Source organism: Rhinopithecus bieti, unplaced genomic scaffold, assembly GCF_001698545.2.
Source record: "Rhinopithecus bieti isolate Rb0 unplaced genomic scaffold, ASM169854v2 scaffold_11587, whole genome shotgun sequence".
Lineage (NCBI taxonomy): Eukaryota > Metazoa > Chordata > Mammalia > Primates > Cercopithecidae > Rhinopithecus > Rhinopithecus bieti.
The window spans coordinates 1681005-1706181 of NW_016806966.1; the positions used below are offsets into that span (position 1 = coordinate 1681005).

The window sequence follows — 25177 nt, forward strand, 5'->3', positions numbered from 1 at the left end:
AAAAAAAAAAAAAAAAAAAAAAAAAAAGAGAGAATCTTCCCTTATTGAATGCTTCAGGCCAATCTAATTCCTTGACCTCCACATCCCACCTGAGATACAGCTGTCCCCACGGTGCTGATGAGAGAGGAAGACAGAGGCTGGGAGACGGGCAGGGCAGTCCAGCTGATCCTCCAGCTACCTATGAGATCACCCTGTACCGTCTTGCCCTGTGGGGGCAAGTGGTTATCTGTCTTGGTGTTGCCTCCAACTGCCAACCCAGCTCAGGATCCATTACATTTTATAAAGATCAGATAAACCTCTATGTTCATTCATACCAGTGGTATACTTATTTGATTACTGGACACTGGAAATAAAAGGGCTTCGAGAAAACAGTTGCAGCAACATGGATGAAACTGGAGGACATTATGCTAAGTGAAATAAGCCAGGCACAGAAAGACAAACACTGTATTCTATGATCTCACTATATGTAGGACCTAAAAAAGCTGAACTCACAGAGGAAGAGTAGAATGGTGGTTGCCAGGAGCTGATGGGGGAAGATGGGTAGATGTGGGGCAGATGTTGGTCAAAGGGTATAAAATGGCAGTAAGATAGGAGGAATAAATTCTGGGGATCTGTTGTATAGCATGGTGACTAGAGTTAATAACAGTGTATCATATACTTGAAAATTGCTAAGAGAATAGTTAGTTCTTAAATGTTCTCATCACTAAAAAATCTTATGTGAAGTGACTGATAAGTTAATTAGCCTGACTTAATCATTTCACAATGTATACATATTGCAAAACTTCACATTGTATGCCATAAATATATATAATTTTAAAAATACTAATCCCAGCTACTCAGGAGGCTGCGTCAAGAGCATCTGTTCAGCCCAGGGGCTCAAGGATGTAACGAGCTATGATGGAGCCACTGCACTCCAGCCCAGGCAACAGAGTGACATCCCTAAAAAATAAAATAAAATAAATAGATATTACATAAATAAATAAAAGGAAAAACTTCACAAATCCCATTGCTAGAGGTGGATGTATCATAGAGTTTAGTGGAATCTAAGCTTCAGGGTACCTGATTGCATGACAAGACCCTGCTCCTAATTTTACGGCTGTAATTGTGTGTTCTTTTCCTTAGGGAGGGCCCTACTCTCTAAAAACCTGGATCCATCACCCCTGGCCAGAAAAATGCAATAACAATTTTTATGATTGATAATAATATTATTTTCTCTGAGAAAGGATTAATAAGTAAGAATACATGCTGTCATCGCATTTTCATGGAAAGAAACAAAGAGGGAAAGATGCCATACTAACAAAGGTAGGCCTTCTCAACATTGGGGAAGTAGAGTTACAGCTGGAGAAAACTATTAACCCACTGAATAACCCCATTGTCTCTGAGCCTCCTCCAGCACTGCCCTGGAACACTCAAAGGGGAGAGGGTGTTGGGGGCCCCAAGGTAAATACAGTAAAGAGAAGGCTCCAGCAGCAGATAACGTGTTTTTTAGTTATTCTAAGAAGACTCCAAGAAATCATTTCATCTCATCACCCTAAGCAGGGCAGAGTCCTGGTCTTGGAAAGGAGTGCCTCTAAGGGTAATAGGGCAGCCACACCCAACAGCCACAAGCAGGCTGACCAGGAACCACTACAGCAAGGACATGAAGTGCTGGGCTCCAGAGCAGAGAGACCCCAGGCCCCATTACCCACTTGCTAGGAATACTGTGAGGGAGAATAGGTAATGCATCGAAAGCAGTGTGGTGCAATACAGGAGCACAGGCTCTGGAGTGGGCCAGCTCAGCCTAGCATGCTGACTGCTACTGGGAAGGTTGCTCAACCTCTCTGTGCCTTAGTTTCCTCAATTGCAAAATAGGGAAATTAAAACCACAGGACTCTTAGGAGGTTTAAAGCAGACAGTACACTTTGAACAATGCTGGCACATGCTTGCTAGCTAATATAATACAGTCCTCAAAATCAGCTCACAGTAGGCGAAGAAGGCACCTGGTTACTCATCTGGGTCAAGACACTGCCCAGGAACGTTTGCTTTCCAATCAGAAACGACCTTTGAAAGGTCTTCCAAAAGGCGCCATGGCGTGCCAAGCTCTATTATAAGAAGTCAAAAGACTGGGTCACCTGTCCTAGCTGATCCCAAGCTAAGATCAGCATCTTGTGGTGAGGATAAAAACACAGGCAGAAGTGAGACAGATTAGTTAGGGGAGGTCTGGGACAGACTTTCTCAAATTTGAAAAGTGTTTTCCCCTATAAAAGGAGAAAACAGTTTCACAGACAGAACCTCTCCCACTCCGTTAACTAATGAATGTTAATTATGACACTACTTATGAATACACACAGAAAACTGGGATTAAGCTTTAAAGCCCATATATGGCTTTAAAACTAAATAAAAATTGCCACATACAAATATTATATTCAAATAAAATACATTGGTTACATGGAAAGTAACAGCAACAATTAACACTTATTGAGCACTTACTATAGGACTGAACAGTATAAGATTGCCACTATTCCATCATTTTTGACCTACAAAAAGAGCAACTTCATATGACTCAACCGAGTATGCGCAAGATGCTTCCATAAGTGCTTTCTGTGAATCCCCACAACACTCAGTGTAGTAGGGATAATTATTATTACTCCATTTTACAGATACGGAAACTGGGCATCAAGAAATAAAAATGCACTTTTTTTTTTTTTTTTGAGATGGAGTCTTGCTCTGTCACCCAGGCTGGAGTGCAGTGTTATGATCTCAGCTCATTGCAACCTCTGCCTACCAAGCTCAAGTAATTCTCCTGCCTCAGCCTCCCAAGTGGCTGGGACTACAGGCATGCATCACCATGCCGGGCTAATGTTTTTTATTTTTAGTAGACACAGGGTTTTGCCATGTTGGCCAGGCTGATCTCAAACTCCTGACCTCAAGTAATCTGCCTGCTTCGGCCTCCCAAAGTGCTGGGATTACAAGCATGAGCCATCACATCCAACTCCAAAACACACATTTTTAAATCTAAAAAGCTGGCAGGTGCCTGAGACCTGGAAGCAATAAAGCATCCTGGGGATGAGGTGATAGAGAAATAGACCCAGATGAAAGTTTGGGCGGTCCGTGTGAACTAGAAGGACACGGAGACCCTGACCAGTGTCTTCTGCGGGAAGGTTGGGACCACTGAAGACCACCTTGCCTTGGTTTCCTTTTGGTTTTGCTTATTTTCCTGTTGTTTCAGGGTGGGGAGGAAAGAGGGCCTCCCTGTTACATCCCAGGAAGACAAGTGCTGGTCCACAGTAGGGAACAACAGTTACAGGAAAACCTGCAAAGGGGAAGAGGAGGGGGAAAGGATGGTGAAAGGAGAGAAGGAGATGAAAGAAAGAGCCTGTCAAAAAGGGCCAAGGTTTCCAAATCTGCTGCACATCGGAATCCCCTGGGGATCCTGAAAAACTGATGATGGCTCTCACCTACTACCATTTCACTGCTATGGGATGCGACCTTGACACTGGGATTTTAAGAATCCTCCACATGATTCTAATTTGCAGCAGTTTGGGAAACCTTATAATGCTTCTGCAAAGTTGCCAGTGGGAAGAAACAGCCCGAAATGTGTTCTGTTCTCCCACAGGCCGCGGCAAACAGCACCGAGAAGTTCTCCACATGGCTCAGTGAAGGGGCTCTTAGCAGTCCCGCATAATCAGAGCACGATGTATTCCACTAGGTCTCCTCTCTCTATCCTGCCTGTGGCTCTTCCGAGTCTTTGGGGAAAGGAAGTAGGCAGGCCCTGACCTATGAAACTACCATGGCATCTTTCCTGGTTTCAACAATGCTCAGCCCTAAACCTGATGGGATTCTCATCACTTCTTTGGCAATAACTTCCCTAAAGTGTTTTTCACCCTCTTGATGAAGTGATTGTCCGGTGTTACCCTTGAAATACTCCAGGTGAAGTACACTCTACCTTTGCAGTCAAGCACACTCGATTTTTATGACAACAAAAAAGAAAATGTCCTGAGGCTTCTCCAGGGACGAACATACACTCACACCCATTACTCTAAAGGTAGCCAGTGGGACGGGTCAGATTTTGAGAAATGAAACATACACAGACACCAACATTTTCAGAGGCAGCATGCAGCGACTGGAAAAGAACAGCTTTTGCAGACTACAGACTTGAACTTTGACTCCTGCTCTGCTACAAAGAGCAGGGTGAACTTGAGCAATAAAACTTCCCTGCAGTTCAATGTCCTCGTCTGCAGTGGCACACTGAGATGCCTTCAGCTCACTGGGACCCCCGCCCTGACATCTGGACTGTGAGTAACTATGCTTGTGAGAACTAAGCCTTGATTATGTGACCCCTCTCTAAAGGTGGCATACTTTCTGTCTTCTCTTTCTAGTCACTTGTTCTGATGTTATTCATACCGGAAAAGCAGGCAGGCCTGGGAATAAGGCAAAAGGGAATAAATACAAGTAATGTAGTCAGGAATCAACAGGAAAGGTAATGATACATTCATTCTGATTTCACTCTGTAACGTAGAATAACATAGTTCCAATATCATAACCATACAATTTCTGTAGTTATGTTGTATCCTGCAAGGTCTTTTTCCTTATGAACGGAAACACACACACACACCTGAGCACATGTTGTAGAGAATTATCCTACAAGAGGCAAAGGAATTTGATCAAAAGTCTTTGAAGGATTGGCATTTGATATGAGATAACTGGTTGTTCTAATTCCTGTTTTTATGGTTGTTCTAATTCCTGTTTTTATGCTTATAAGGATCTGAAGCTTTCTGCCAGCTTGTCTGTGCACAGGAGCATGCAGGTAGTGAGGATAAATGCTACAATGATTCTCTGTAACAAGGGCAGCAAAAGAAAGGGTCTAAGTCAGTGCTGTCCAATAAGACTTTCTGTAATGACAGAAATGTTCTATGTCAGTGCTGTCCAATTTGGGAGTCACTAGCCACAACTGAAATGTGTGACTGAGGAACTGAATTTAATTGTATTTAATTGAAATTTAAGTTAAATAGTCACATGTGGCCAGTGGCCACAGTACTGGACAGTAGAGTTCTTAATTAACGATAAATGAATAAAATTCAATCACTTAAAGCTGTGACCTCAAAACCAATTAGGACTAGGGTGAAGAAGAATGAGTATTACCCAGTGAAATACCAACACATCAACGTTAATTAAATCAGGAAATATAGCACAGCTGCTTCTACGGGAGATACTCTGGGCCTGATCATTAGAGCCCAGTAAAAGGGGATCAAAAGGAAATGAAATAGACCAGGCATCATACCTGCAGAAGTACTACACTACCCTCACCTCTTTTGTAGTCGATGGCTGACAATGATAGATTATTTGAAAAGAATCATTCCATGCTTTACATTTGACTCTGTCAATTACCCTCTGAGGTAGGTTATTATCTTAATCCCAGTTTTTACAGATGAGTAAGCTGAGATCAATTGTCACCTATAATTGTATTATAGAAAGTGGCAGACTCAAAATTTGAATTGAAGCTGCCTGGTTTCATATGCTAGGCTTTAAAAGTCTTCAGTCAGTTAGAAGATAGGGTGAACAAAAGAGCTGCCTTTGAGAGGAGGCTGGCATGCTCAATGTATCCTGGACATGCTAAGACTGTGTCACTGTAGGGGAAAGTGATCATTTCAGTTTTAAGACGTATAAAGCAAGCATGTGAAAGCTGGGTGCTGAAGAAGGGTTAAGAGAAGGAACAAACATTGAAACCTGGGGTTCTGGGGGACTCGCACTTTGCCAACTGGCCAATTGCTCTAGGCCTTCTCTGAATCTGCTAGCTTCTCCTCAAGCTATTAAAGTCAAAGGGAAGATTGTGGACAGGTATCTGAGAAATAGCGCAAGTTTTGAGAGAACTAGAGGAAAGAAGTGTTTTTATATGTTAGAAGTTGCTTTCTCTTTAACCCAGTTTGCTTTAACTATAAAATTTTATCAATACAGAACAAAATGTTGGTTATTTTAAAGGGCCATGTCCCCCATTTCAATCTCTTATTATTACTCATTTCAGAGAGTTCCAAATTTTTATGTTCTAGATAATGCATGAGCAACATCCTTGCTACCACATTATATGGTCTATGTCCCATTATTTTCTTAGAATAAACTCCTAGACATGGTGGGGGAGAAAAGGAAATGATCGAATCCCAGTTTGCACTGGTTGGACCAGTAAGAATGTGGCGGTTTCCCTGCCCCTACAGTTGTGTCACAAAGGGATTTCCATATTGTCTGGAAATCTTTGTTCCCTTTGGCTTATAATCAACAGGAGAAAAAAGAGGATCTTTCTTGGTCCCTTCCTGATGTAAAGATTTGATGAGGCCATAAAGATCGAGTCCATGCAAAATCAGGAAACATTCGAGTTGTCCGTAATTTAATACAACCAGTCCCACTTACCACAAGATGAGTGAACAAAGCATTTCTCCTCCAATATTTATTACACTGCAAGTTCAACATCTCCCAGTAGTAACTCAATGCTCATGGCAAAAATGAATCACAAATTTCGGATTATTGGTTTAGTTGGGAGAATTCATTCATTTAATAATATTTACTGTGTCTAATATGTATTAGGTACTGCTATAGGTTCTGGTGTTACAAAGAAAACAAAAGAGGTGAAAACAATATTTGATATTCTAGTTCATTATATTTCTGGTTTATCCCAGCTCAGTTTTTTTTTGGAAGAAAAATTAATTCAATATGAATTAATACTGGGATTCACTTAAAAATCCAGCTGATTAAATACAGCTCAACACAGTTCAAGTTTCTTTTAGTGGTATAGTCCTTGGGAGCTCTTTACTCTAAAATGCAGCATCAAAAATATAACACATGAAATCCTTTCTAGTTACTTTGCAGATCCCCAAACCCCAGAATTGTTCTAGACAGTTTTTCCTTCCCAACATGCAATTTCCCCATTTTACTGAACCTACTTTCTAAAAAGTCTTCAAATCACTCCCCTTTTCTTCATCATGCCTATGGCCTAAATTTTAGTTCAGACCCTTAATTTTTGCTGGTCTGTTTCTTTTCTTTCCAAACATTCTGTATTACAGTTCTCTAAAAGATCTAATAATATAGCCCTATAGTTAGAAACTGTCAGTGGTTCCCACTGCTCACAGGCTAAAGAGTAAACACTTTATCAGTATATACAAGGCAGTAGAGAGCTTGTGGGGAGCCCCAGTGGGAGAATCATAAAATAGGCCCTGGGATTCTGGAGCAAGTCCATGCCATCTGCAGTAGAAGAGTAAAGCCCTTTTAAGAAACTACCCTTGGCATGTTACTGATTCCTGCCAACAATGGAGTGTTACCCATGTGATAATGAGTGATCCTGAATCTGGAACTACCCATCATGAGCTAGGTTCTACTGGGCATGCCCAGTCATAAAGGCACTCACACCCAGCAGAGCCCCAGCCAGCATTGTTACCTGGGGGCTTGTGGACTGCCTGGTCCATAGGCATGAGATCCTGCATAGCATGACATCTTCCCATGCTGTCACAGAAAAGAGATGCAGGATTGGGCCCAAGACCATGGAATCCAGTGTTGTATCACATACCGCACCACCCAGGAGCGGCAGGCCTCACAGAACACTAGAACTGCCTTCTAAATGTGCAGCTGAAGCACCAACTAGGAGGCGATCTTCTGAAAGGATGTGGTGCTGTCCTTCAGGATGCAGCATACGCACTGCATCAGAGTCCTCCACAGGGTGCTATGTCTCGAATAGGAAGATGACATGGGCCCCAAAAGCAAGAACAGGAGTAGCCCTGCTTATTAGCACTCCTGATAACTCACCAGGGGATTCTATGCTTCCCCTTCACAAAACTCCGGGCTCTGTAAGGTGGGAGGTCCTAGTCTCCTTACCCTGTTGCCAAAGAACTTACCAAGGGTCCCACTGAACTACAATTACAGCTGCCACGAGGGCACCTTGGACTCTTTGTGTCCAGGGACCAACTGGCAGAGAAAACTGGCCCTAACTGGCAGGAAGAGGCAGGGCTGTTTTTACCCAAGTAAGGCAGAGAGGAATACATATGAAACCGAGGCAACCCATGTGGGTGCCTCCTGATAATCCCTTACCCCACTGTAACTGAACAGACACATGCAGCAAACCCAGCCTCTGAAGGGCATGACTACAAGGTTTCATTCCCCCAGGAAAGAGGATTTGGGTCACATCATTAAGTAAGCCAGCAAGACCCACCAAGGTGGTAATTAGGGATACGGAGAACTCAGAGCTGGTAGCTCAGGAAGGAGAAGATGAGTACCCACTGCAGACCCCAAATTAACTGTGGTGAGGAAGGGATACAGTTTGTTGTGCTAACCTTACTCTTCTGAGTTCTCTCTTAGGAAAAGCAGTCCATGGAAATCATGGAGGCACTGCTCTTCAAACTTGAGTGGAGAAAGAGGTCTTTAAGGCACAACTGTGGCAACTTTGACTCGAGATTGTTAGCTTTGTCAAACTTTCTTAGCATTACAGGTTAGGCTGGGCATGGTGACTCATGCCTACAATCCTAGCACTTTGGGAGGCCAAGTTGGGCAGATTGCTTGAGCCCAGGAGTTCAAGACCAGCCTGGGCAACATGAAGAGAAACCCCGTCTCTACAAAAAATACAAAAAAAATAAAATTACAAAAATTAGCCTGGCACAGTGGTGTGCGCCTGTAGTCGCAGCTTCTCAGGAGGCTGAGGTGGAAGGATCAAGCCCAGGAGGTTGAGGCTGCAGTGAGCCATGATCATGCCACTGCACCCCAGCCTGGGGGACAGAGTGAAACCCTGTCTCAAAGAAAAAAAAGAATTATAGTTTAGTGTAAGGCCCTTCTACCCAACCCTTCCTTCTTTCCTTCCTTGCTTCCTTCCTCCCTTCCTTCTCTCCTTCATAAGGGTGAGACCTGCATTGCAGTCTGATAGCTCTCCAAGCCTTCCCCAGCTCTAGCACCATTTCCCTTAGAGATATTTCTTCCGGTCAGTTGCTCTCAGCGTCTGCTTCGGTCCTTCCTAATTTGCCTGTACCATCACTAGACTTAGCCCCCTTCTTTGCCCCTAGTAAACCCACTGCCTTCTGCCATGTGCTTCACAGACTCCACACTAAAGAGCCGTCCTCCTTTCTCAGCTAGGCAGAGGGGGATCTGTACTACTCCCTCTGCTTTCTCTCCAGGAACATAGGTTTGGCAGCCAGTCTAAGGATGAAAGTTGATTCTGGCCCTGTTTTCCCTATTTGTTTTTGCATGGCCATTCAAAAGGATCTGCCTGACTGGAGCACAGATTCCTCCACATCCTACACCAAGTTGTAGGGTTCTATATATTTATACTACACAGCATGCATCCCACAAAATGTCTCTTTCCCACTGGACAGTGATAGAATCTAGAGTGTGTGTCCATCTATAAGGAACACCCGCTACCAGCTCTGGCTGAATGTTGCCACAAAGGCTAGTGAGGTTAGCTCTGTTGAGTTTTTAAGAAACCACAGAAGTCTGTACTTTTATTGTAAGACCACTGCATTTTTAATGTTGTAAATGGATTCAAAATTAACAAAACATAACAGGAGGACAAATGCACCCAATGACTGTTTTGGTTCCTGCCTGCCAGCTGGTGTCCACCATTCTAAACGCTCCCACAGCCTCAACATGACCTCCACAGAATGCCTCTTAAGAAGCTGAACTGTCACAATTTTAAGAAACTAAGTCATTACATTTTGGGTTTTGTCCTTTCAGTTCATGGGGTATTTCATAACCTCAGGCTACTACAGAATATATTAACCTCACCAAAGAGGCAATTAATGTATTGTCTTATTCAGCATGTATTTTCTGAGCATTCAGTATGGGCCAAGCCCTGTGCTAGTTATGAAGGTTCAGATTTGAGTAAGAGTTGATCCTTATCCTCTAGAAAATAATAATTTAATAGGAAAGACAGAAATGTTAAAAGCATAATTTTATATTATTTGAGGTGATTTTAATATATATATTCTCTACTAAAGGCCAATGCTTTGATTTTTCAAAGAATAGTACCATCTCAAACAAACAAAATATAATGCAAATTTAAAATACTATTTTTTAGAAACACCTTTAAACATAAGCTATTTCCAAAGAAAGATTTTAATGGATGAGAAATCTTGTGATTACAAAATTGTAGAAAGTAAAGAATTTGAGAAATATTAAACAGTGAGTATTAAAATATATTAGGGAATATTTAGTAAATGTTTTAACAAATGCTTTAATAAAATCACTTTAAAATTATATCTTATTCTAATACTCTGAAATTTCTTTTTCTGAATAGTGGCATAAAACACAAATTAATCTGAGGGAAGAAAACAGGTACGATACAAGTTTCTTAACTGAACATCTATTCTATCAAAGTTCCATTGCTTATCAAGTCCTATTTCTAATCATGTAAATTTGTAAAAATACACAAACACAACACCAACTAGTTCTAGGGAAAAGTGGCCATAGATTCTGGGATTGCTAAAGAACAACCTACACATTTTAAAGATGTAAGTGGCCACCCTTTGGCCAGTATCCCTAACTTATGCACATTTTCAATAACCTGTAAAGGTTATAAGATATGTTCTTATTGATTGTGTTGCATGGTGCAGAATGCGGAGGGACCCCAGAATTAGAGTAGACTTGGCAATTGTTCCCAATACCTCTTCTCTTCCTCTTCCCCAAAACCTACAGTCACACAGCAAATCAACTGCCAGGTACCTGGTGCCACAAAGTAGATATGTGAACTTCGCTTTTCTAATGACCCTGGCCAATACTTTAAAACACACAAATTGAAACTGCTCCATGTCAGTGAGTATTGGGAGAATTTTAACAACTAGATTAAAAGGCCAATCAATAGGTAAGTCCCCAGGGGAAGTGCTAATGCCAGGGAATAGATTAACTGTTAACTGATTTCAAGAATAAATGGAAAGTGCAAATCTCACAGAAATGAGGTGGAAAGGAGAATAAAATAAGCGGAAGATGAACAACTAAAAGAATTTTGGGCCAGATAAACCGTAGTGTGATAAGTCTGTAACATAGTAGAAAGATGAAACTCTTCTTTTTTCTAATTTCTCTCTCTCTCTCTCTCTCTCTCTGTCTCTCTTGTCATTTCATTTTTCTTTACACATCAGAAAATTGGGGCTGGTTTATTTATCCATGTTTCTCTATCACATTGCAGTAAATCAGAAGGCAGAAAATGTATCCAGTAACTCACAAACTCAACCTCCTCCTTCCCCCGTCTTAGTCTCTCCTGGGCAAGGAAAGGCTGCCTGACAGGATGTTGGCGCCATGATTACTGAGTAACAGAGGGTGTCTGGAGGACCCAGTTGGGGATTCCCAAACATCCTCGGTTTGCCTTGGGTGAGGAAAAGGCCAACTGCAGATGATACTTAAAGATGTGTTAATCCTTTATAAAGTCAAGAAGAAGGGAAAACACAAGCCCCAGTAGAGTTTTGGAGATGAGTATAACATTCTCAAAAACAACAGAAATTCGAAAAAACATATAAATATCAGAAACCTATCAAAGTACAGGCGCTATGATTGTTCTTAAAATTCAGTTCTGGGCTTCCAGGCTCAAAAGGTAGTATGGAGAGCATGATGAGTTAATGATTATGAAAGGAAAACACTGAACTAGCACATCATTCACAAATGGGAATTCTCCTAGAAATAATTATTCCCTACCTTCCATGTTCATTTCTGCCACAAAAGACAGTTTGGATCCTAATACGAAATTACTTTTTACATATACTTTTTTGGCTTAAAAAAGTTGACACAGTATTTTGGCTTCCAATGATAATATCACTCACAATGCAATATTGAAAACTGATGTCTAGTCAATTGCTTATAGAGAGCAGAGACACTGCTGGTGTGAGAAAGCTCCCTTAGATGTATATTTATGCTGCTCTTGGACCACAGCCTACACCTGACTGATTGGCAAAAGAATCTGTAAAAGCAGGCTATTCGAGTTGAGAAACAGACTCAAGAACTCTAGAGTAGAATCAGAAAATCTGTATTAAAAAAAAAAACCAAAACAGCTTCTCCGGTGGATTCTAAGGATTTCCAGGTATGAGAACTTTAAGATTAGATCATGAAAAACATAGATAAGTGTCATCTCTAAACACCAATCCACACACAAAAAAAAGAAATAAAATTAGCTAATAAATCCTTTTTAAATGCTGAACATTATCAGAGTTAAAGAAATGTGAAAACAATTAGATTCAATTTGTACATCTATAAAATTGGTAAAAAGGTTTTCATTTGATAATATCCTATGGGAAAAGACAGTCTCATTTGAAAAGCAAATTAATTTATATTTTCTGGAAAGTTACTAGGCAGTACTTACTCATTTTTTAAATGTATATACTTTTTCATCCCGAAATTCCATTTCCAACAATTTTCCTAGCTGATAAATTTTGAAAGTGTGTCAAGATAATACAGGTGAGAATGCACATAATCTAAATACCTGATAATAGGAGGTAGGTTCATAAAGTACAATCATACAAAAGAATATCATATAGACTTTAATGAGAAGACCATACGCTATATTACGAGAAAAAAAGATGCAAACAAGAATGTACACTAGGTCCCTTTTGTGATTTTTAAAAGGCAAATGCATAAATACATATACATACATATATGGGCTCTGTCTAACCTTTATTTTCTAAACTGCGTTAACGATTATCTTTGGGGAAACAGCCATCACCAGGGGAGTGAGGGAGGTTTTAAACTTTTCATTTTATATTTCTCTATACTGTATGCATTTTCTTACCATGTATAAATATTCAAGGGCATACATGGTATTTGCTGCAAAATACGCTCAATTCCATGCTAGCTTCCCCTACTATCATTTCTTCGTCAAATACTTCCACTGTCAATCATATCATGTGAGTGAGTCAATTTGTTTCAAATTATATCCCACCCTACACTGCCAACCCACTTACTAGCAAAATGGATTTGAGAAGGCCTATAATCAAAGATTCATAGAAAGCCTGTTAAATAAAACAATCCAGTAAAATTCATGGAAAGGAAAAGGAAATAAAAAGCCCAGGCAAATGGAATAAATGGAATGCCTATGATTAAGCAATAAGCACAGCTCCAAGTTTCCTGAAGGAAAAGGCAGAAATGGAAACATGATGAATGATGTCACTCTTGTTGTCTGGAAAAAGACTTCATGCCTATTTATTTAAAAAAAAAAAAAAATACACACACATTTTTACCAGGTGCTGAATTCTGAGATGTTATGCAAGACACTTTGAAAACATCTTGATTTTACGGCTTAGCCAGTGGTTCCCAAAATTGACCCTGCATCAGAGGGCTTGTTAAAACAGATTACTGTACCCCACTGTCAATTGAGTCATTAGGTCTGTGGAATGGAGCTTGAGACTACATTTCTTACAGTTTCCTAGGTGATGCTGATGTTGCTGATCTGGGACCACACTTTGAGACACTGGGACCTTAGACCAACCATTCCACTGTACTAATCCTAATGGTTGATGACTTCATCAGTAGTTCTGCTGAAGATGTGGAGATACTCTTCACATAACCATTTCAGTAAAACAATGAAATGTAACATGGTGAAAGCATTTACAAACCTAATGAGGCCACATAACTTTCCTGTGATCTAACCAGAAAACAAAGATAGAACTGGATAACACCCATACATACAAATGTATTGTACTCGCCTGTGCCCTTCATAATGCAAATGTATTACACATCACCTGCCCCTGATAGGGCTTAGACAAGAGCTCATAATACAGATTTATTGAATACTGACTCGCACGAACAATAGTTTTGTTTTATCCACACAGAAGGCTGATCTCCTGCCAACATCCAAAATACATTATAATTCAATTCAAAATCAGGAATCAATGACCTTTAGACAATCTGCACTCTTTATTTTTTTCTATTGACATGGGGAATGGAGGATTAGCTGTACCAGAAATTGGCATAGGACTTTTCTCCAGAGAAGCAAGAGTTACTTTTCAGGTAAACAACCTCATTTGTTTTCCAACATCCCTGAGGGGTAAAGTGCACCTTAGTCACAGCACTAGAATCCTATGTCTGAGACCATCACTTCTAACTCCTACTTGGTTCACAGTTGTCAAAAGCACTTGATGCCATAGGAAATAGCTCATGCATTTAACAACTGCACCTAGATACAAATCACACACGCATACAAATATTCATGTATACTGGCACCAACAACCAGCATGTTTTACAAGATTAAAAACAACTAAAAATGTATCCAACAGATACATTTATAAATGTATGCATTATACTCAAAAAAGAGAAAATGAGAAAAGAATTTTACAAAACTAGAAGTATTCTGAGATCCCTAAATTTCAGTAAGTTTTACTAGTTTCTGACAGTTCAAGTCAACAAACTTCAGCTAAGTACCTACTGTATGCCAAGTGCAGTGTTAAGAAATAGGAACCGGGGATTAAGATGGCACATAAGAGGCAGGACTAGCTTGCAGCTCCTGCTCAGAGGGACACAGCAGTGTGTGGCGATGCACATCATGACCTTTTGCTCCAAGAACACACCAGGGAAGCCAAGAGAATCCACAGGCCCTTTGAAGGAAATGGAGAAACGGATCACTGCTGCAGGTCCCCTGAAATGCCGAAAAACTGTGAATCTGCTGCTTGCTTTCTCGATGGCTCATGGTCTGGGGCAAGTTCTCAGCCCTGGTCACTGGCTGCCTGGAAATAGACTTGGTGCTATTGTTGGTGGGGGGCATGGTAGGCGTGAGACCAGCCTTTAGGACTGCCAGCTGTGTGGAAGCAGGGCGAGGTCAGTGACTGCCAGCTTTCCCCCACTTCCCTGGCAACCTATATGACTCAGAAGAAGCAGTCATAATCCCCCTGGGAATATAATTCCATTGGACTGGGAACCACACTCCCATCCCCCACAGCAACTGCAACAAGCCCCACACAAGGAGATGCTGAGCTCAGACATGCGTATCCCTGCTCCAACCTGGTGGTCTTTCTCCACCTGCCCTGTTAGCCAAAGACAAAGATCATAATTTCTTGGAAGTTCTATGGCCCTGCTCACCACCTGAGAAACCTGAATACTTAACCAGGTGTCCCTAGGGCAAGGGTGCATCCTCTCCCTATAGGACTGCAGCTAAAGTGCTCTTGAAAGTGCCACCTCCTGACTGGAGGCCAACCAACACAAAACCAGTGCACTAAACAAAAACACAACCAAGGACTCTCAGAGCCCACATCACTCTCCTGCTACCTCCACCAGAGCAGGTGCTGGTATCCACAGCTGCAAGACCTGAAGATGAATTACATCACAGGACTCTTTGCAGACACTACATAGTACCAGCCCAGAGCCTCGTAGCTCTGCTAGGTGGCTAGACCAAGAAGAGGAAAAACATTTACTACAGTTTGGCTCTCAAGAAGCCCCATTCCTAGGGGAAAAGGGAGAGCACCACATTAAGGGGGCACCCCATGGGCCAAAATAATCTGAACAGCAGCCCTTGAATCCCACATCTTCCTTATGACATCATCTACTCAAATAAGAAAGAACCAGGAAAATAATTCTAGTAATATGACAAAACAAGGTTCTTTAACACCCCCAAAAGATCATACCAGCTCACCAGCAATTAATCCAAACCAAGACAAAATCTCTGAATTGCCAGAAAAAGAATTCAGAAAGTCAACTATTAAGCTAATCAAGGAGGCATCAGAGAAAGGCAAAGTCCAACTTAAATAAATCAAAAACATGGTACGGGATACAAAAGGAAAATTCTTCAGTGAAATTGAAGAGCATAAATAAAAAACAATCACAACTTCTGGAAATCAAGGACACACTTAGAGAAAAGCAAAATGCACTGGGAAGTCTTCAAATGAGCAGAAGAAAGAACTTCAGAGCTTGAAGACAAGGTTTTCAAATTAACCCAATCTGTCAAAGACAAAGAAAAAATTTTAAAAAATGAAAAAAGCTTGCAAGAAATTTGGGACTCTGTTAAACATCCAAATCTAAGAGTAATAGCTGTTCCCAAGGAAGAAGAGAAATCTAAAAGTTTAGAAAATATATTTGACGAAATAATCAAGGAAAACTTCCCAAGCCTTGCTAGAGATCTAGATATTCAAACACAAGAAGCTCAAGAACACCTGGGAAATTCAATGCAAAAAGATCATTGCCTAAGCACGTAGCCTTCAGCTTACCTAAAGTCAAGACGGAGGAAAGAATCTTAAGAACTGTGAGGCAAAAGGATCAGGTAACCTATAAAGAAAAACATATCAGATTAACAGCCAATTTTTCAGCAGAAACCTAAAAGCTAGAAGGGATTGGGGTCCTATTTTAGCCTCCTTAAACAAAACAATTATAAGGCAAGAATTTTGTATCCAGTGAAACCAAGTTTCATAAATGAAGGAATGATAGTATTTTCCAGACAAACAAATGCTGAGAGAATTCACCACTACCAAGCCAGCATTACAAGAACTGCTAAAATGAGCTCGAAATCTTGAAATGAATCCTTGAAATACACCAAAATAGAATCTCCTTAAAGCATAACTCTCATAGGACCTATAAAACAATAACACAATGAAAATAAAAAGCAAGGTATTCAGGCAACAAATAGCACAGTGAATAGAATAGTACCTCACATCTCAATATTAACATTACATGTAAACAGCCTAAATGCTCCGCTTAAAAGATATAGAACGGCAGAATGGATAAGAATTCATTAACCAAGTTTCTGCTATCTTCAGGAGACTCACCCAACATATAAGGACTCACAGAAACTTAAGGAAAAGGGGTAGAAAAAGATAATCCATGCAAATAGATACCAAAAGCGAGCAGGAGTAGCTATTCTTGTATCAGCCAAAACAAACTTTAAAGCATCAGCAGTTAAAAAGGACAAAAAGGAACATTATATAATGATAAAAAGAACTAGTCCAACAGGAAAATTTCACAATTCTAAATATATATGCACCTAACACTGGAGCTCCCAAATTTATAAAACAATTACAACTAGACCTAATAAATGAGACAGATGGCAACACAGTAAGAGTGGGGCACTTTAATACTCCACTGACAGCATTAGACAGGACATCAAGACAGAAAGTTAACAAAGAAACAATAGATTTAAACTATATCCTGCAACAAATGGACTTAACAGATATTCACAGAACATTCTACCGAGTAACTGCAGAATATACATTCTATTCATCAGCACATGTAACAGTCTCCAAGATAGACCATGTGACAGGCCAAAAAACAAGTCTCAGTAAATTTAAGAAAATCAAAATTATATCAAGTACTCTCTCAGACCACAGTGGAATAAAACTGGAAATCAACTACAAAAGAAACCCTCAAAACCATGCAAATATATGAAAATTAAATAAACTGCTCCTGAATGATCATCGGGTCAACAATGAAATCAAGATGGAAATTTAAAAATTCTTTGAACTGAATGATAATAGTGACACAACCTATCAAACCCTCTGGGATACAGCAAAAGCAGTGCTAAGAAGAAAATTCATAGCATTAAATGCCTGCATCAAAAAGTCTGAAAGAGCACAAATAGACAATCTAAGGTCACACCTCATGGAACTGGAGAAACAATAACAATCCAAACCCAAACCCAGCAGAAGCAGAGAAATAACAAAGATCAGAGCAGAACTAAATGAAACTGAAACTACAACAAAAAAATACAAAAGATAAATCAAACAAAAAATTGGTTCCTTGAAAAGATAAATAAAATTGATAGACCATTAGTGTGATTAACCAGCAAAAGGAGAGAAAATTCAAATAAGCTCAATTAGAAATGAAACAGGAGGTATTACATCTGATACCACAGAAATACAAATGATTATTCGAGGCTACTAAGAACACCTTTATGGACATATACTAGAAAACCAAGAGGGATGGATAAATTCCTGGAAATACACAACTCTCCTAGATTAAACCAGGAAGATATCTCTGAACAGACTAACAACAAGCAGTGAGACTGAAATGGTAATAAAAAAATTGCCAACAAAAAAAAAGTCCAGGACCAGACAGATTCACAGCTGAATTCTATCAGACACTCAAAGAATTGGTACCAACCCTGTTGACACTATTCCAAAAGAGAAAGAGGGAATCCTCCCTAAATCATTCTATGAAGCCAGTATCAGCCTAATACCAAAACCAGGGAAAGACATAACAAAAACAGAAAACTACAGACCAGTATCCCTGATGAAGATAGATGCAAAAATCCTCAACAAAATACTAGTGAACCAAATCCAACAGTATAATGTAATTCCCATCAAAATACCACCATAATTCTTCACAGAACTAGAAAAAGCAATCCTAAAATTCATATGGAACTGAAAAAGGGCTCACATAGCAAAAGCAAGACTAAGCAAAAAGAACAAATTTGGAGGTATCACATTACCTGACTTCACACTCTAAGGCCACAGTCACCAAAACAGCATGGTACCAGTATAAAAACAGGTGCTCATAGACCAATGGAATGGAATAGAGAACCCAGAAATAAAGCCAAATACTTACAGCCAACTGATTTTCGACAAAGCAAACATAAACATAAAGTGGGAAAAGGACACCCTATTCAACAAATGGTGCTGGGATAACTGGCTAGCCACGTGTAGAAGAACGAAGCTGGATCCTCATCTCTCACCTTATATAAAAATCAACCCAAGATAGATCAAAGACTTAAATCTAAGACCTGAAACCATAAAAATTCTACAAGATAACTAGGGAAAAAACCCTTCTAGATACTGGCTTACATAAAGACTTCATGACCAGGAACCCAAAAGCAAACGCAACAGATAATAGATGTTGGCGTGGATGCCAAGGTGAAAAGAGAAAACGTCTGCACTGTTAGTGGGAATGTAAACTAGTACAGCCACTATGGAAAACAGCGTGGAGATTCCTAAGAGAACTAAAAATAGATCAACCATTTGATCCAGCAATCCCACAGCTAGTTATCTACCCAGAGGCAAATAAGTCATTATACGAAAAAGATATTTGCACAGGCACGTTTACAGGAGCACAATTTGTAATTGTAAAAATATGGAACCAGCCCAAATGCCCATCAGTTAACATGTGGATAAAGAAAATGTGATACACACACACACACACACACATACACACACACACACACACACCATGGAAAACTATTCAGCCATAAAAAGGAATGAAATAATGACATTTGTAGCAACCTGGATGGAACTGGAGACTATCATTCTTTTTTTTTTTTTTTTTGTCTTAAGTTCTGGAATACATGTGCAGAATGTGCAGGTTTGTTACATAGACATGTGCCATGGTGATTTGCTGCACCTATCAGCCCGTCATCGAGGTTTTAAGCCCCTCATGAATTAGGTATTCAGAGACTATTATTCTAAGTGAAGTAACTCAGAAATGGAAAACCAAACATCGTATGTTCTCACTCATATGTGGGAGCTAAGCTATGAGGATGCAAAGGCATAAGAATGATACATTGAACTTTGGGGACTCGGGGGAAGGGGTGGGGGCTGGCAAGGGATAAAAGACTATGCAGTGGGTACAGGGTACACTGCTCAGGTGATGGGTGCATCAAAATCTCAGAAATCACCACTGAAGAACTTACTCATGTAACCAAACACCACCTGTTCTCCAAAAACCTATTGAGATTAAAAACATTAAAAATTAAAATAATACTAAAAATAAAAGAGCTGGGAATAAACATTGGACACAAATCCTACTCTCATGGCACTTACAAGTATAATGAGGTAATACTCTTNAAGTTCTGGAATACATGTGCAGAATGTGCAGGTTTGTTACATAGACATGTGCCATGGTGATTTGCTGCACCTATCAGCCCGTCATCGAGGTTTTAAGCCCCTCATGAATTAGGTATTCAGAGACTATTATTCTAAGTGAAGTAACTCAGAAATGGAAAACCAAACATCGTATGTTCTCACTCATATGTGGGAGCTAAGCTATGAGGATGCAAAGGCATAAGAATGATACATTGAACTTTGGGGACTCGGGGAAGGGGTGGGGCTGGCAAGGGATAAAAGACTATGCAGTGGGTACAGGGTACACTGCTCAGGTGATGGGTGCATCAAAATCTCAGAAATCACCACTGAAGAACTTACTCATGTAACCAAACACCACCTGTTCTCCAAAACCTATTGAGATTAAAACATTAAAATTAAAATAATACTAAAATAAAAGAGCTGGGAATAAACATTGGACACAAATCCTACTCTCATGGCACTTACAAGTATAATGAGGTAATACTCTTAAAGTAGAGATTTCCACCAGATATAGAAAATTTATATGTGGAAAAAGATAGGGAATATGAGATGCGTGGATACAGAGTACCATCAATGCTCAAAGAATGGACACTTAACCCCACCTGGGGCTCACAGGGGGCTTCCTGGAGATGACACAGACAGAGGCCTTCCAGATGAGCAGAAATCAGCTGCAACAAAGACAGAGGGGAATGGTGAAGGCTCCTGTACCTGGCACTTCTGCTTACATATCCCAAATCCAATCACTCCTTCTTTATTATGAATAGAAAAAATTTTGTTCAAGGTAACAAAATTTTTACCAGCCTGACCCAAAATACACTTCCCAGAATTCCATACAGGTGGTCATGTGGTACATTCCTGACCAATGAGATGTAAGTGGAAGCCACTAGATGGATCCATACAGATGGTCATATGGTGTATTCCTGATCAATGAGATGTAAGTGGAAGCCACTAGCAGGCCTTCCAAGAAAGCTTTGCACTGGACTTTTGCTTTTCTTCTTTGTCCTCCAGCCTTCTAGCTGCCTGAAATACAGACAAGAAGCCCAAAGGCATGGCTGTCATTTGGGGGAGCATGAGGTACAGAAAGATGAAATGAGACTAGCATCCCAGAGCTTTCATACCTGCTTTTGGCTACCCACTACCAGTCTTCATATTATTGAGAAAAGTAAATCCCAGTTTAGTTAAGCCCCTGGAGTGAGGATCCATCTAGATATATACAAACAAAAACCCATCTCATATACATAGTGCATTTAAGCATTACTATTTGGTGGCATATGCTGGAGAAGGCTCCAAGTTTTAGAAAACTGAAAGCAAACTTTCTGAATCTTTCACTCTTATCAGAATGGAAATTAAGGATGCCCTGACACTTTTGTAAAATGCTGTTATAATTAAGTAGCAAACGCTATTACAATTGTGTTACCAGGAAGTTTATATATGACATTTAGTCAAGAACTAACACAACTACAATGGCTAGCAACATTTGCAGTTTCCTCCAAAAAAGTTCACATGACTATATAATCCCAGGGTTTAAACAGCATTCGTTTAAACAATACTTGTTCCTCTCTCATGCTCCAGAAAGACACTGAACTATGAACACACCAACGCAGCATTCACTCACACACACACCCTGCCCCCATCCTTTTATCGTTTTCTCACATACAGTCACCAGTCCCAAGAACTGATGTTGCTCTCCGTTTGCTACATAAACAGCCATCTGTGACCTATGGTCAGCAGGAAACAATTCAAGCATTCTCAAATCCACATCTTCACTACCCCTGTAAGAATGGGAAGAGCCGGGTAACCCAGGAGGGTGGAGTAAGCGGCAAGAAGTGCTCAGACAGTGGACACACTACTGCTGCTTCTGCCCACGCAGGGCACACATCACTAGCTGTTCTCGCAGGTGTAAAAGCACCAGGCCATTGTGCTGAGACTTCCCACTGCCAGGACTCTCTCTCCAGCTGCAGTGTGCTGGGAAGGACCCAGCTGCTCCCCTCCGACAGTCACACAGGCTTTTCCACCCTGCATCTGTGGGTTGTCAGCTGGAGGGTTTTGTGGACTAGTAAAAGTGTGGTCCAACAAAGCTTTGCCAATGTTGTGTTTTTCTTAAAATGAGCATCCAAATAAAGCAACAATAAAGGACAAAGCCTTTTAGACATAATGTTCCCAACCATCCTTTATTGGGAATATTTATCCTTTTATTATGAAGGATTCTGTTCTTCCCATTTTGGGTGTGTTAGACTGTCCTCTAAGTCTCTTTATGTCCCTCTAATGATTTTATTTCATTATGTACTTATTTTTATTTATCCACATACTTATTTATAATTTATATATTTATTTTATAATTTATCATTTATTTTCTGTTTTGTTCCACTTTTATTTTATATTTTTTATGTTTTGCTCTGTATTTTAAATTTCTTTTCCACTTGATCTTCTGGGCCAATAGTTTACTCTAGTGGCCGCTATATCCCACAGGTTTCTTGACCTTTTTGAGGGCATGATCCCTTTGGTAGTCTAATGAAAGATAGGGACCCTATTCCAAAAATAATGTGTTTAAATGTATAAAGTGAAATCCATAGGATTACTAAGGAAACCAATCCTATTTAAGTATCAAAATACTAAAATGCACAAACTCAATGACATGTGCTTTTATTATGACATTAAATACCAAGCTCTAGTGGTGGTACTATGAACAATTACAACTTTAAGCTCTGATGAACATAAATGATATTCAAATGTCTGAAACTACTGTAATACTATATGAAAATATTTTTGATTTCTATTGCTGACAAAGTTACAGGTACGAATAACATTGTTGCAGTTTCATTAGAAGAAAATGAAAATAAAGATGCATTTTTTTACTTACAAATTAAATGTTGTATTCTACTATAATTCATAAACAGGAAATTTCCACCCTGGCCTAACATCACTGCTTGATTTTTTTAAAAACACCTTCCTCTTCATTCTCCATTCAACTACATAACTGCATACATACATGATACATCATTCTGGCATACTGGCAAATGTTAATGAATAAAGGAAGTCATCTTCTCACCTCGGTCCCTAGCTGTCCCTCTGCCTCCTCTCTGGAGGTAATCTCTTAGCAATTTCCTGGGTATCTTTTCCATATATTGAATGTCTCATTTTTACACTACTTGTTTAAATTCCAGAAAACTTACTTTTTGCAATGGAATTATTTTATACCTTTTTTTTTAAGATTAAACCTTCTCCTCTATCCACTCTGTTTGACTTGCACCACTTACCTTCTGCTTATTATTTTCTGGTGGCTGAGTTCCCCTTATGTTGGTTTCCAGGCTTCTCATGGTTCTATTCGCCCTCAGAGTTCAATTCAGGTCAAACTATTTGGGCACTCTGGACAGCAACAACCTCATGAGAGGGGTTGGGCTGCAGCAGGTCTAGCTGCCTGTCCTTTGTTGAGGTCTCCAGGAAAGCTTTTCTGCTACCCCCATCCCTTTCCCCTCCAGCCTCCTCAGTAACAAGAAAGTAAGGAAAGCAGCATCCCTCTGAAAATCTGCTGGAAACATTTTCAGGACAGCCAGGAGACAAAAACAACAAAGTGCATGCACACGTACATACACACACACAAACATACACACATACAGACACACACACACAGAGCCATCTTTTCTATTCCCATCCTATCATAAAGGATGATCTTCTACAGTAGGAGAAACAGAACTTTATAACAAAAGAACAAATCTTCCCATGAAAAGGCAATTGTCATACCACAGCCAAGCAAATAATAGAGAAAAAGGAGTATATGAAAGAGAGACAGAGACAGTAACTAAAGAAAGAAAAGAGGAAAAAGTCCTTTTTTTTTTTTTTTTGAGAAAGAGTCTCGCTCTATTGCCCAGGCTGGAGTGCAGTGGTGCGATCTTGGCTCACTGCAAGCTCCACCTCCCGGGTTCACGCTATTCTCCTGCCTCAGCCTCCCTAGTAGCTGGGACTACAGGTGTCCGCCACCACGCCCAGCTAATTTTGTGTGTGTGTGTTTTTAGTAGAGATGGGGTTTCACCATGTTAGCCAGGATGGCCTCGATCTCCTGACCTTCTGATCTGCCTGCCTCAGCCTTCCTAAGTGCTGGGATTACAGGCATGAGCCACCGCGCCTGGCCAAATTCCCTACTATTTAAAAAGACTTCAGTTGGCATAAGAAGTCTCATTCAACTGAACTGAAAGAGCTCATCCAGTTCCAGGTTAAGAATAGATTATAAAAGACTTCTATCAATCCAAACTATGGTACTTGCTAGAATAGGGAAAAAAAAGCTATTGTGTTTCCATTTTTATCTTGTAATCTCTCATCTTACCATGTTCCCTCTTTAATTCTAGTTAGTTGTTTTTTTCTTAATGGAGTTTCCTGGGTTTGCTAAAAATAATCATCAGCACAGAGAAGAAATTTTATTTTTTTCAATATCGACTTCTTCCTTGTCTTATATTTTCTAGAACCTCCAAAGGTCTGTCAACAAATCGTGATAACTATCTTATTTCTGCTTTTACTGAAAATCCTGAAAGCTCCTAGAAAAATAACAACGTCCCTACAAAGGAAAAGTCATTAGACTGGCATCACACTTCATCTGCACACTACTTACAGAAAAGAACCGCAGTCCTAGACTTCTATACTCATACAAGACATCATTCAGCTCTCCGAGTAAAAGCAAATTCTGAAGGTAATTGAACAACCGCAATAATATGAGAGTTAATAATTCTATAGCACTTATTCAGTGCCAGATTCTCGTCTAAGCGCTTCACTTATTGTGGTAGTTTGTCTACAAATGTGACTATCATTAATTCCTTCCCTCCCTCTCTACTTGTGCCAGTCCTCCAACTCAAGGTACAGTCTATTCTTCCACCTCAAAGAATGTGGCTGAAGCACTGCTACACCAGTTCTGGGCCAAGACATTATGAAGACCAGCAGTTTTCTGCCTCTGGGAACCCTGAATTGGCAGGTAAGAAATCCAGGTTACTCTGATGGAGAGAGAGGCCTCTTGGAGGAACACTGAGACAATAAATAAAAAAACCATCTGGGGGGGCGGAGCAAGATGGCCGAATAGGAACAGCTCCAGTCTCCAACTCCCGTCAAGAGCGATACAGAAGACCGGTGATTTCTGCATTTTCAACTGAGGTACTGGGGTCATCTCACTGGGGAGTGCTGGACAATCGGTGCTGGTCAGCTGCTGCAGCCTGACCAGCGAGAGCTGAAGCAGGGCGAGGCATTGCCTCACCTGGGAAGCGCAAGGGGGAAGGGAATCCCTTTTCCTAGCCAGGCGAACTGAGACACACAACACCTGGAAAATCGGGTAATTCCCACCCCAATACTGCGCTTTAAGTAAACGGGCACACCAGGAGATTATACCCACACCTGGCCGGGAGGGGCCCACGGCCACGGAGCCTCCCTCATTGCTACCACAGCAGTCTGCGATCTAACTGCAAGCCAGCAGCGAGACTGGGGGAGGGGCGCCCGCCATT

The 25177-nt window shown here is 40.4% G+C and overlaps 1 protein-coding gene across 5 annotated transcripts in view; it reads right to left on the minus strand.

Moving 5' to 3' along the window:
- LYPD6 (LY6/PLAUR domain containing 6) overlaps positions 1 to 25177 on the minus strand; it is a 184236-nt gene that overhangs the window by 52789 nt on the left and 106270 nt on the right. The window contains exon 1 of one of the 5 annotated variants that reach the window (XM_017879092.1): positions 14490 to 14606. The exons of the other annotated variants lie outside the window; for them this stretch is intronic. The gene's annotated coding sequence lies outside the window, so the exon portion shown is untranslated. Of the gene's footprint in view, positions 1 to 14489; positions 14607 to 25177 lie in introns of those variants that run through there. 5 annotated transcript variants of the gene reach the window in all.